Raw genomic sequence first — 12,179 nt, 5'->3', positions numbered from 1 at the left:
GAAGGCCTGTAAGGCTCCCTTTTCTGGGAGTAGGTAAACTGCTTTTAAAGCCGGAGCATCAGGGACTGGTTTTGCCTTACATTGCTGAAACAGCCTCCAGCTCTATCGCCTCCTCTTCTGAAGCTTCAAAAAATGCAAGAACTGAGTCGTCAGTGCGGGCTTCTGTTCAGGAGCAACCCCTTTCCTTGGGTCCTTCACCCACACCAAAAGTGAAGGATGCAGCAGCCCACACTTCAGATTACTCCATGGAGCTCTTTCCACATACTGTGCCTGGGTTCATTCTAAATGGGGCACATTATATATGGAGCATTATTTGGGCCCATAACACAATGGAGCATCATCCATGGGGCCCATCATATACTGGAGCATTCTAAATGGGGCAGATCAGACACTGGAGCAGCATCTATGGGGTCCATTATACACTGGAGCATTAGAAATGGGGCTCATTATATATGGAGCATTATTTGGGCCCATAACACAATGGAGCATCATCCATGGGGCCCATCATATACTAGAGCATTCTAAATGGGGCAGATTATATATGGAGCATTATTTGGGCCCATCATACACTGGAGCATCATCCATGAGGCCCATCATATACTGGAGCATTCCAAACCGGGGACATCAGACACTGGAGCAGCATTTACGGGGCCCATTATACACTGGAGCATTAGAAATGGGGCTCATTATATATGGAGCATTATTTGGGCCCATAACACACTGGAGCATCATCCATGGAGACCATCATATACTGTAGCATTATGTGGAGCTCATCATATACTGTATGGAACATTATATGTGACCAATTATTCTGTATGGAGAAATATATGGGCCTCATTATTCTGTATGGCGCACCATGTGGTGGCCATAATACTGTATGGAGTAATATATTATCCGTTTTTTGAGCTATTGAAGAATTTAAAATAGATATCAGTCATGTGATGTAAGAAGTGAAGTATTTTTCATCGTACTATACCTATATTTCTGTGCCGTATCGGAGCATCATGAATTGTGGCATGTGTTAAAGGGGCGCACTGACACTCTTTGGCCCGGGGTACACAAAAACCTGGAGCCAGCCCTACCCCCCCCACAACTTTAGCCAAATAACCCCCAGTTTTCAATGCGTACATATTATTATAAAGTAAATTAGGGTTGACAAGCTTAAGTAATAAGAATTGATGTTGTTGGCATTGAAATGGGCAATGTAGGTGTGTTTACTGTCCTCCACTCCCTGCCGACTTTGCTTCCCCATTGACTTGCATTGGGTTTCGTGTTTCAGTCGGACCCCGACTTTTCCCTATAGTCGGCCGATTTAGTTCGACTTGACTTTTGAGAAAGTCGGGTTTCATGAAACCCGACTCGACCCTAAAAAAGGCAAAGTCGCTCATCTCTAGTCATTACAAACAGAGTGATCTATTTCAAGTGTTTATTTCTGTTAATGTTGATGATTATGGCTTACAGCCAATGAAAACCCAAAAGTCATTATCTCAGTAAATTAGAATACTTTATAACACCAGCTTGAAAAATTATTTTAAAATCAGAAATGTTGGCCTACTGAAATGCATGTTCAGTAAATGCACTCAGTACTTGGTCGGGGCTCCTTTTGCATCAATTACTGTATTAATGCGGCGTGGCATGGAGGTGATCAGCCTGTGGCACTGCTGAGGTGTTATGGAAGCCCAGGTTGCTTTGATAGCAGCCTTCAGCTCGTTTGCATTGTGGGGTCTGGTGTCTCTCATCTTCCTCTTGACAATACCCCATAGATTCTCTATGGGGTTAAGGTCAAGCAAGTTTGCTGGCCAATCAAGCACAGTGATACTGTTGATTGTAAACCAGGTATTGGTACTTTTGACAGTGTGGACAGGTGCCAAGTCCTGCTGGAGAATGAAATTTCCGTCTCCAAAAAGCTTGTTGGCAGAGGGAAGCATGAAGTGCTCTAATATTTCCTGGTAGACAGCTGCGCTGACTTTGATCTTGATAAAACACAGTGGACCTACACCAGCAGATGACATGGCTCCCCTAACCATCATTGAGTGTGGAAACTTCACACTAGACCTCCAGCAGCTTGGATTGTGGCCTCTCCAGTCTCCACTCTTCCTCCAGACTCTGGGACCTTGATTACCAAATGAAATGCAAATTTACTTTAATCTGAAAACAACACCTTGGACCACTGAGCAACAGTCCAGTTTTTTTCTCCTTGGCCCAGGTAAGACGCTTCTGGCATTGTCTATTGTTCATGAGTGGCTTGACTCATGAAATGCGACACTTGTGGCCCATGTCCTGGATACCGAAGGTCTTCAACGCAGAGAAGAACAAGGAGTCCTGCAAGTGATGATATGGCCAAGAACCTTGATTTCAATATCATCAAATCTGTCTGGGATTCCATGAAAAAATGGGAGAATTTTCACAAACTTAAATCCACAGAAAATCTATGGTTCTTCTAGATGTTTGAGCAACCTCACTGCCAAGTGCAAGGGTACCTGGAAGAATTGGTGCTTGGATGCTCTTTTCAAGGCAAGAGGGCGGTCACGCCAAATGTTAATTTGAGTTAGATTTCTCTTTTGTTCATTCACTTTTCACTTTGTTAATTGATAAAAATAAACTATTAATATTTCTATTTTTCAAAGCATTCTTGTTTTGCAGCATTTTTCCACATCTGTCTAAAACTTTTGCACAGTACTGTATATGCCCTGTATGATGCAGTGACTCCTGTGACAGCTAGGGGGTGCTGTATGGGCTTCCCAGGACATGCATGCAGGCGTCTCCTTTATTGTGATGGGGAAATCGTGAGTGGCAGGATTGTAAATGGCCTATATGTATCACAAGGGTGAGTGCCTTGTGGTGGAAGCTTGAACGTGTGTTGATCATCAGATAATACTGCTGAGGGTTTGTTGCTGTGTATTGGGAAAGCTTCTAGGTGACTTGGTGAGATGGGTGGGACAAGTCACCTACAAACCCACCCAGGGGCATATGTCTGAATGCCCAATGTAAAGCCTGTATGTACTGTATGTGGCTGTGTGTGGAATAGGACCTGTAGTAAGGTCATGACTATGTGATCCATACCTCACCTGTGGGTGTGGTTATGTACCATATAATGTGCCTGAGGTCTGGTCACACGGTGGGAGAGTGTGTACCTGAGTGGTTCAGGGTGCAAGGTCCTGCAGGGTCAGTGTTGGGAGATTCTGCTAGAAGGATCGGATCCCTGGAGCACGTGCTGCGACCTTGGACCTGGTGAGGCGTGAGTGTTGGACAGTCTCAGGAGGAGACGGACGTCCTGAATAGCACCCGCTGAGGCCCTGGACCTGGTAGCCGGTATGTTGGGAGACCTGGGGAGTAGGGTTGGATCCCTGAATAGCACCCGGTGTGCAGAGTCAGTGACGGCACTGCATTGGGGGAAGCTACTGTCCGTCTGTGGATCTGGACTGTCAGGTGGCCTGGTGAGCAAGACGTTATCTGGGACGGTGATCCCAGTTCGGCAGCTTCCCTTGGAAAGAGAGGACTGACAAAGAGTTGGCATCTGGAGCCGGAGCTCCTGCGAGGTAACCCCGGACATGGGGATATAACTGTTGGTGCCTGTAATATTCTATGGACATTAATGAAGTGTACAGCGTATGGTCACCAATGGTAAGTGGACAAAGAGGTCCAGCGTGTTTAGTGACAGCGTATTCAAGCCATGTACTATGCAATGTTATGGACTATGTGTAAGCCTGTGAAGTATAACATGGCTTATGGTGCGGTTTATGATGGCACAATAAACTGCATTGGACTGTTTTAAGTGAAAGTGTTCCTGTGTGCATCAATATCGCAGCCAAGTGAGTGTCCCCAACACTAACAATAAGTGCTACCTTACACCTGTTACAGTAAGGCATCAGAACAGGGCTTTCTGCCTAAACTCAGTGCCTTATAGCAATGATTGTTAACTGCTTAAAAATTAATAATATTATAATAATAAAATGTTCAGTGTTTTGTAGGTGTATAGATTATTTTTTTCTATGTGCATTTTTCTAATCTCTCCATTATTTAGCATTCAATAAGATCTCAGTATTCAGTGATATACAGAAATATATCATTTACCGTTACTGCCCTACATATTACAGATGTCATTCTCATGGAAGCAAATTTCTGAATAAGTGGAGAAATGACAGACAGGAACTTGTACTAGTAGAAAGATCAATCTAAGGACAACTTGTTCCATCAGAGATCCTCGGAGAAAATATGTTGTAAATGTCTCATTCGGTTCAACTCCAGTGCAGAACTGACTGGACTGATCGACTATCATAGTTATAATGGGGAGGGCCAGGACAAGGCTGGATTTTACTTACAGATATTTAAAGAAACGTGATATGTGAAGTGTGAACTATGTCATGTGATTTTAGCAATGTAATGTGTAATAAATAATGCATAGTGTTTTAGGTAATGGTACTGCTATGTTGGTACTGTAGAGGCAATGCCTAGTGTGAGTAAGATACAATCTAGCTCCAGTATAAGGTAAGGTAGGATAACACACAGTTTATTGCTTAGGTTAGAGATAATGACTATAGGTACATTAGGGCAAGATACAGTTAATGTTTGGGGCTAGCCCAGATTGGGAGTGGACATAACATTTATATTGTATAAAGGAGTAACAAACCAAGAAGAGGATCAAAATAAATGTTTTTGTCGTTTTTTTATGATTTTAAATTTCTACCCTCATATCCAAAAAAAAGTATAGCAATGTTTTGGGTAATGTATCCTTCGTCAAGCTTTGAGTAGAGTATGTCTGGAATGTCCTTGGCTGAAAATATGAAAAAAAAATCCACTTGCACCATTATATGAAGGGAAGGAATCACTGGGCTGTCTAGGGATCCATGTAGAGATAGTAGAAATGACTACTGCCCATAGCAGAAGGAGCACAGTGGTTCCCTTTACAGCTAAGCTCCCATGATGAGTATTTGGTGAGTTTTTGATGTTACAGGTTTTACACAGCATTTCTGCTCCAATTAGCTAAATATGGTTACTTGCGTTTTTGAGTGTTTTTTTTTTATATGTGTGTTATTGTATTTTTTCACTTGCTGTCTCCTTTTGGTATGTCATGTTTTAAATAAAGCTGCTTTGTTTTGGATATTTCCTGCTACATAGATTTGATAAAACTTTATTGACTAAGTCATCAGCAGATTAAACATGCATAGCAGGTCAGGTTACGCTAAACAATAAAAACACCCTGGCAATAAGATTTCTATAAATCTGAGCCCACTCCATACAGATGCCAGGTTACCACATTAAAATTTTGTCTCTGAGCGCCATCTTGTGTCTACTACACGCTACTAAAGCCATGCACTAGATCTATCCATGAACGAACTAGTCTGTAGCTTTCATTCATTTATTTTATGCATTTATATAGCACCATTAATTCCACAGCACTTTACAGACATTATGATCACTGTCCCCGATGGGGCTCACAATCTAGAATCCCTATCAGTATGTCTAAGGCCTGTTTCACATGTCAGTGGCTCAACTGAATGTGTCTCTGTAGATGTCAGCGTGTTTTTATGGACCGTGTGTCTGTGTGCAAAACATGGAGACATGTCCGTTTTAACACGGACACACGGCCGGCAACACGTGCTGCACACTGTCCTCCCTGAGCATGGACGACCAACCGGGAAGAAGCGCTACAGAAAGCGCTGTTCCCCTGCATGTGGTGCTGAATCCGGCTGTCATTCTTCCCTGCTCTGCTGGCAACTACTTGAGCAGGGAAGAATGACAGCCGTGTTCAGCACCACATGCAGGGGAACAGCACTTATTGTAGCGCTACTTCCCCTGCGGCCGTCCGTGTGGTACTGATGCGGCACACGGGCGGCACACGGTTGCGCCACGTGTACACACGGACACGGATATCTCCGGTACCATTTTTTTCCGGTACTGGAAATATCTGGACGTGTAAAACCACCCTAATAGAAATTGTAAAAACACTTTTGTGGAAATACAAACACAACGAGAAAATACATGAAGAGGAAATTGCAGTTTTTTTATATTATGTAAGCCACAGTCCTGAAGTAGAAAAAACAGGAAGACAATTTTCTTTAAAATATGAACAAGACTATCTGAATTTTGTGATGGGTGAATAAGGATAATGCAGTTGAGCCACAGAGGGCACCCCCCAATATATAAAAAGAAATAGGGCCCGCACACCTTTAGCCCCTTCACGACCTTTGACGTATAGGCGATCAGTGATTGACAGCGGCATTTAACACACGCCAGCCGGGAGCATGTCACAAGTCCCACCCATCACAGCTCCTGTCGTGTAATGCCTATCTGTATAAGACCCCATGCTTATCATTACGAATATCCTATGAACGAAGCCCTGTTATGTATGGCACAGACAATCGGAAGATCACAGCTTCAAGTCTCCCAAGGAGACTATTGAAGCCATTAAAAAGTAAAAAAAAAGTTTTAAAAATTATAAAACCCACAAGAGTTCAAATCCCGCCTCTTTTGCCCCACTGAAAAGAAAACAATTTAAAAAAAAATACACATTTGGTATCGCTCCATTCAGAAATGTCCAATCTATCAAAATATAAAGTCAATAATATGATCAGTAAATCGCGTAACAAGAAGAAAATCAAACTGCCAGAATTGTTTTTGGCAGCTACAACATTGCAATAAAATGCAATAACGGGCGATCAAAACATTGTACCTACCCCAAAATGGTATCAATTAAACAACCGCTCGGGGCACAAAAAAATAAGCCATCATCAATTCCCAGATCATGAAAAATGGAGACGATACAAGTCTCAAAATATAGCAACATAAGCAATTTTTTCAAACTTCAGATTTTTTTTACACCACTGATATAAAAAAAGAATACTATACATGCTCAGTATCTGCGTACTTGTACTTACCTAGGGAAGATTATAACTAGGTCAGATTTACCTTATAGTGGGAAAATAAATGGAAAAAAAACAATTGCAGAATTGCTCTTTTTTGCCATTTTCACCACACTTGGAATTTTTTCCCCATTTTCCTGTATTCTATATGGTAAAATCAGGGGTGTTGGTCAAAAGTACAACTTATCCTGCAAAAAAAAAGTCCTCATACAGTTATATGGATGGAAAAATAAAAACGTTATTGCTCTGGGAAGAATGGGAGCAAAAGACGAAACAGAAAATTACAAGGTCGTGAAGGGCTGAAGGGGTTAGCATTAAATGAATGCACAGGTGCACAAATGCACTATGTGGCCAATATACTAACATATACATGCATGATGGGTCAGCACACTGCGACTTAAGGTGCCGTCACACTAAACGATGCAGCAGCGATCCCGACTACGATACGACCTTGTCAGGATCGCTGGTGCCTCGCTACATGATTGCTTGTGAGCTGCCAAACAGGCAGATTTCACCAGCGATCAGGACCAGCGAGGACGCTGGTATCCAAGGTAAATATTGGGTAACTAAGCGTGCGCGTCACTTAGTTACCCGCTGAGTACCTTGGATACCTGCGTGCTCGCTCTGGGAGCTGGTATCCAAGGTAAATATCGGGTAACTAAGCTCGCGTCACTTAGTTACCCGATATTTACCTTGGATACCAGCTCCCAGCGCCAGCACGCAGGTATCCAAGATACACAGCGGGTAACTAAGTGACGCGCACGCTTAGTTACCCAATATTTACCTTGGATACCAGCTCCCAGCATCTGCTTACAACTCTGGGAGCTAACTGATCATTGCTCTCCCGCTGCCACACGTAGCGATGCGTGCAGGCCAGCGGGAGACTAACGATCAAAAAATGGCCAAGGACATTTGTGCACAATCAGCGATACCCGGCAGAGGGGCCGGTCGCTGATGCGTGTCACACACAGCAAGATCGCTGGCGAGATCACTAATGCATCACAAAATCAGCAATCTCGCTAGCAATCTCGCTGTGTGTGACGGGGCCTTTAGGGTTCGCTCACATTTGCATATAAATTGGACGAGTGCAACAAAAGAATAAAATTGCATTGCACTCTGTCCAATGTTTTTCTGTGAGTCAGTGCTGATCTGCAAGTTTTTCCTCAACTGGAATCAACCTGAGGAAAAAATCTCAGCATGCTGCGTTTGGCGTCGTACAGAGTAGATATCCTGCAGATACATAATTTCACAACCAGCTGTAGGGTGCTAATATAAAACTGCATTCTTTAGTGTCATTCATGTACAATTTATTCTACAGTATTTTAGGCTTATTTAACCAAATAAATAAATAAATGAAAAAAATATGTGGGGTTCCCCCTATTTTATGAAACCAGCAAAAGTAAAGCAGACAGCTGTGAGTTTATGCAATTAGGCTGGGAAGGTCCCTGGTAATTGGGCCCTTCCCAGCCTAAAAATACCAGCCTGCAGCCGCCCCAGAGGTGGTGCAACACATTAGATGCGCCAATTCTTTCTCTTTGCCTTCAGTCTTCCTGATCGGCTTGGTGTGGTGGCAATTGGGGTAACAGTGCTTGGGTTTGATGCCAGCAGTGAATTGTCCAAAACCTTAGCTGACATCAAGCCCTGGTGTTAGTAATGGATACTTTTCCTGGTTCGCCAATTTATCAAAAAAAAAAAAAGAATCCTTGCCAGTCGAGCATAACCCAGAGAATTTGATGTATGCCACAAATGGAAACCTGAAAAACATAAAAAGAGAGAAAAATAAGACACTGTGTCTTGTTCACCAATTTATTAGAAAATAAGGCTCCCACACAGGTCAGTTGTTGTCCAGCCCCACCCTCGACATCCCTCAATTCTGTTGTATAAAACCTAAGGAGCCTTGTCCTGAGTCTCCTTAGGCTTTGGGCAGCAGTCACTGTCGGTTCACGCTGCGCTCCACGAGACTCGGTGACTGTGATGACGTCACAAATTTACAGATCCGCTGGATCTTGCGGAGTGCAGCATGAGCTGGGAATGGCTTCTTCTAAAAGCCTATGAAGACTCAGAACTTTTAGGCTAAGTGCACACGTACCGGAACTCTAGCGGAAATTACCGCGAGAATTCCGGAATTCCAGTCCGCGGGAAAATCGCATTTTAAATTCCCACGATTTTCCCGCGGAAAAACTAGCATTTTGCAAGCGTATTTAGCTTGCAAAATGCTAGCGTTTTCCAAGCGATCTGTAGCATCGCTTGGAGAACTGATTGACAGGTTGGTCACACTCGTCAAACATAGTGTTTGACAAGTGTGACCAACTTTTTACTACTGAGGCCGCCTATGCGGCATCAATAGTAAAAGATAGAATGTAAAAAAAAAATAGAAAATGGTGTTATTCTTACCCTCCGACGTCCCGCGCATCCGTTCCCAGTAATCCTTTGCGAAAATGCCCACGATGACGTCAGTTCTCGCGGGATCGCGACTTCTCGCGGTTATTCGCGATGACGTCGCGCGAATGACCGCGAGACTTCTCGATCCCGCGAGAACGGACGCCATCGCGGGCATTTTCGCAAAGGACTACTGGGAACGAGAGCGTGAAGAGAAGCAGGAAGGCTGCGCGGGACGTCGGAGGGTGAGAATAACAATATTTTTAAATTCTATTTTTTACAGGGATATGGTACCCAAAGCCCGGAGGACAGTCTCCTCCCCTCCGGACCGTGGGTACCATCCGCAAATGTTCTGCTTACTTTCCGCATGGTGTGCACAGCCACATGCGGAAAGTAAGCGGAACAATGCATTCCTATGGGTGCGGGATCGCCGCGATTCCGCAAATTAATGAGCATGCTGCGGTTTTTACCGCAAAGCGATTCCGCCGCGGTAAAAACCGCAGCATTAGTACAGCATTGCGGAATCCCATAGGAATGCATGGGATGCTTATTTTTCGCGTTTTCGCGGCAAAATTGCACGGTTAAAACTGCCGCGGAAACGCGAAAAAAACGCGACGTGTGAAATCAGCCTTAATGACGGATTCGAGGAACGTTGCGGGAAGCTCTGAACTTTATTGGACCGGCGTGGGACTCATATTTTCTAATAAATTGGTGAACAAAGGACAGTGTCTTCTTTTTATTTATTTCCTTTTTTGTTTTTCAGATTTCCATTTGTGAACTACGTCGTATTCCCTGGAAAATGTCAGACATGCATGCTTTTTTTTTTTTTAATAAACTGGTGAACCAGGGAAAGTGCCGGGAGTGTTTATTCAAATAAAGTATTTTTTAGTGTAGTGTGTGTGTGTGTGTGTTTTCTATTTGATTACCAAGTTAGTAATGGGGGTATCTGATAGGCAACTCTCCATTACTAACCCCAGGGCTTCATGCCAGCTGTGATTTTGGACAATTCACAACTGACATCAAACCCAAGCCCTATTACCCCAATTGTCAATGCACCAGGGCTATCAGGAAGCATGAAGGCGGTTGCAGGTTTGTATTTTTAGACTAGGAAGGGTTCAATAACCATGGACCTTCCCATTCTGATATCAGCTGTCAGCTATCTGCTTTACCTTTGCTGGTTTCATAAAATAGGGGGACCCCTATATGTTTTTTTTTACCATCTATTTATTTATTTGATTAAACAAGGATAAAAACTGTAGAATAAACTCCACATGAAAGGCCCTCAAGGGTGCAAGTTTAGGGGGGTTGTGAAATGATATATCTATAGATCTATCTATCTATATATGTTTTGCAGTCACTGCAGCTTGCACCTATTCACACTTAGGAGGTGCTAGTCAGGTTTTTTTTGTATAGCTTTTTTTTGGGGGGGGTGTGACTCCCTCTGCCTGACACTTGCACTCCTCCCATTAACCTGCAGGTGTTCTCAACCAGTTCTACTTGCCCATTCAAATTGGAGGCTTGCAGCCCAGGAGAGACATGTTTGTCCATTATAGTAGGTTTTTTAACCAAAAAGTGGCATATACAGTAGAATATGGAAGGGTTTAGACAGGACCCGTCAGAGAAGTGTCACCTTGCCACGGTTGACGGGCACACATGAATTGGCCAAATCATGCGCTAAGAACCTTCGCTTTTGTAAGTACATATTGCTGAGCGACAGAGCGTTTGGAAGTTGTTATTTCCATTGACATCATATGTCTTGGCATTCACAGGGTGCTGCTGTGCCTTTTTTATATATGTTTTGCAGTCACTGCAGCTTGCACCTATTCACACATAGGAGGTGCTGGTCAGGTTTTTTTTTGTATAGCCATCTGTCCAGCTATTCTCTATCTATCATATCTAATATATTTTTATCATCTATCTATATCTTTATATAAGTTTGACTAATTAGTTTTGGAAACTAGTTTTAATGTACAGTATCACTGGATGTCATACGCTTGCTAGGCGAGAAAGAAAAATGCACTCTTGCATATCACTCACATTGCAAAAGGTAAACCATATGAATTACACTGTTTGATCTTTTCAGGATGAACATAAGAGTGATTTTTAATACGCTAACGTGAGCCAACCATAATGTATACATAAATTCCACGATTGCTGCAAATTTTAAAAAACCTAAAATGTACTTATTTGCCATTTTTTTAATTAAAGAGCGCAAAAGCCACCCAACCACATCAAGGTGACCTTTTAACATGGATGGTCCCTAAAAACTAAATACCCTACCTCTCTAAGTGCCAAAATAGCCTCATGTGAATGGTAAGTGAAAAGGAAAGCAGACACAACTCATAATAATAATGAAAATAACTTGGCGCTCAACTTATAGCGAAGAATTTTATTTGTGCAGTCTGCAAATCATTTCGGCCTACATGGGCTTCATCAGTCTGCGGTAGAATATAACAAACAAGAAAACAAAATTATAATAAAATGAAATATTGACCTAATCATCATAATATTGCATAGATATTGTATACAATAATTAGTACAGCAATACGGTGAAGAAAATGACATAAGTACAGAAAAAATGCTGTTATTCATGTCTGAAGAAAACCAGATGGGAGGACGGAAGAAAAAAATGAAGAAAAAATTGGAGTAATAGAAAAAAAATGGAAAAATGAACCTACCCGACTGCTTTAAATAATTTGGTAAAGAGATAATGAGGTAAGTAATGTGCCAACTCCTGATGAAATAATATGAGGTTAATGAGCTGAAAGTGGATGCTCAGGTAATACTCAGGTATTGTGAAATCATACCTGTTGTAAGGACTGTAGTGGTGGGCTATCCAGCTCCCTGTCCAGGCAAAATTCTGTGCAATGACCAAGCACCAAGAGGTAAGTGTATAGTGAACGATCAATGGGTGCACACAGAAAAAAAAAAAGGCAT

Source organism: Dendrobates tinctorius, unplaced genomic scaffold (assembly GCF_039654945.1).
Source record: "Dendrobates tinctorius isolate UK_male_01 unplaced genomic scaffold, ASM3965494v1 ptg000165l, whole genome shotgun sequence".
Classification (NCBI taxonomy): Eukaryota; Metazoa; Chordata; class Amphibia; order Anura; family Dendrobatidae; genus Dendrobates; species Dendrobates tinctorius.
The sequence above is the reverse complement of the archived record's forward strand: the minus strand, read 5'-3'. Positions refer to the sequence as shown.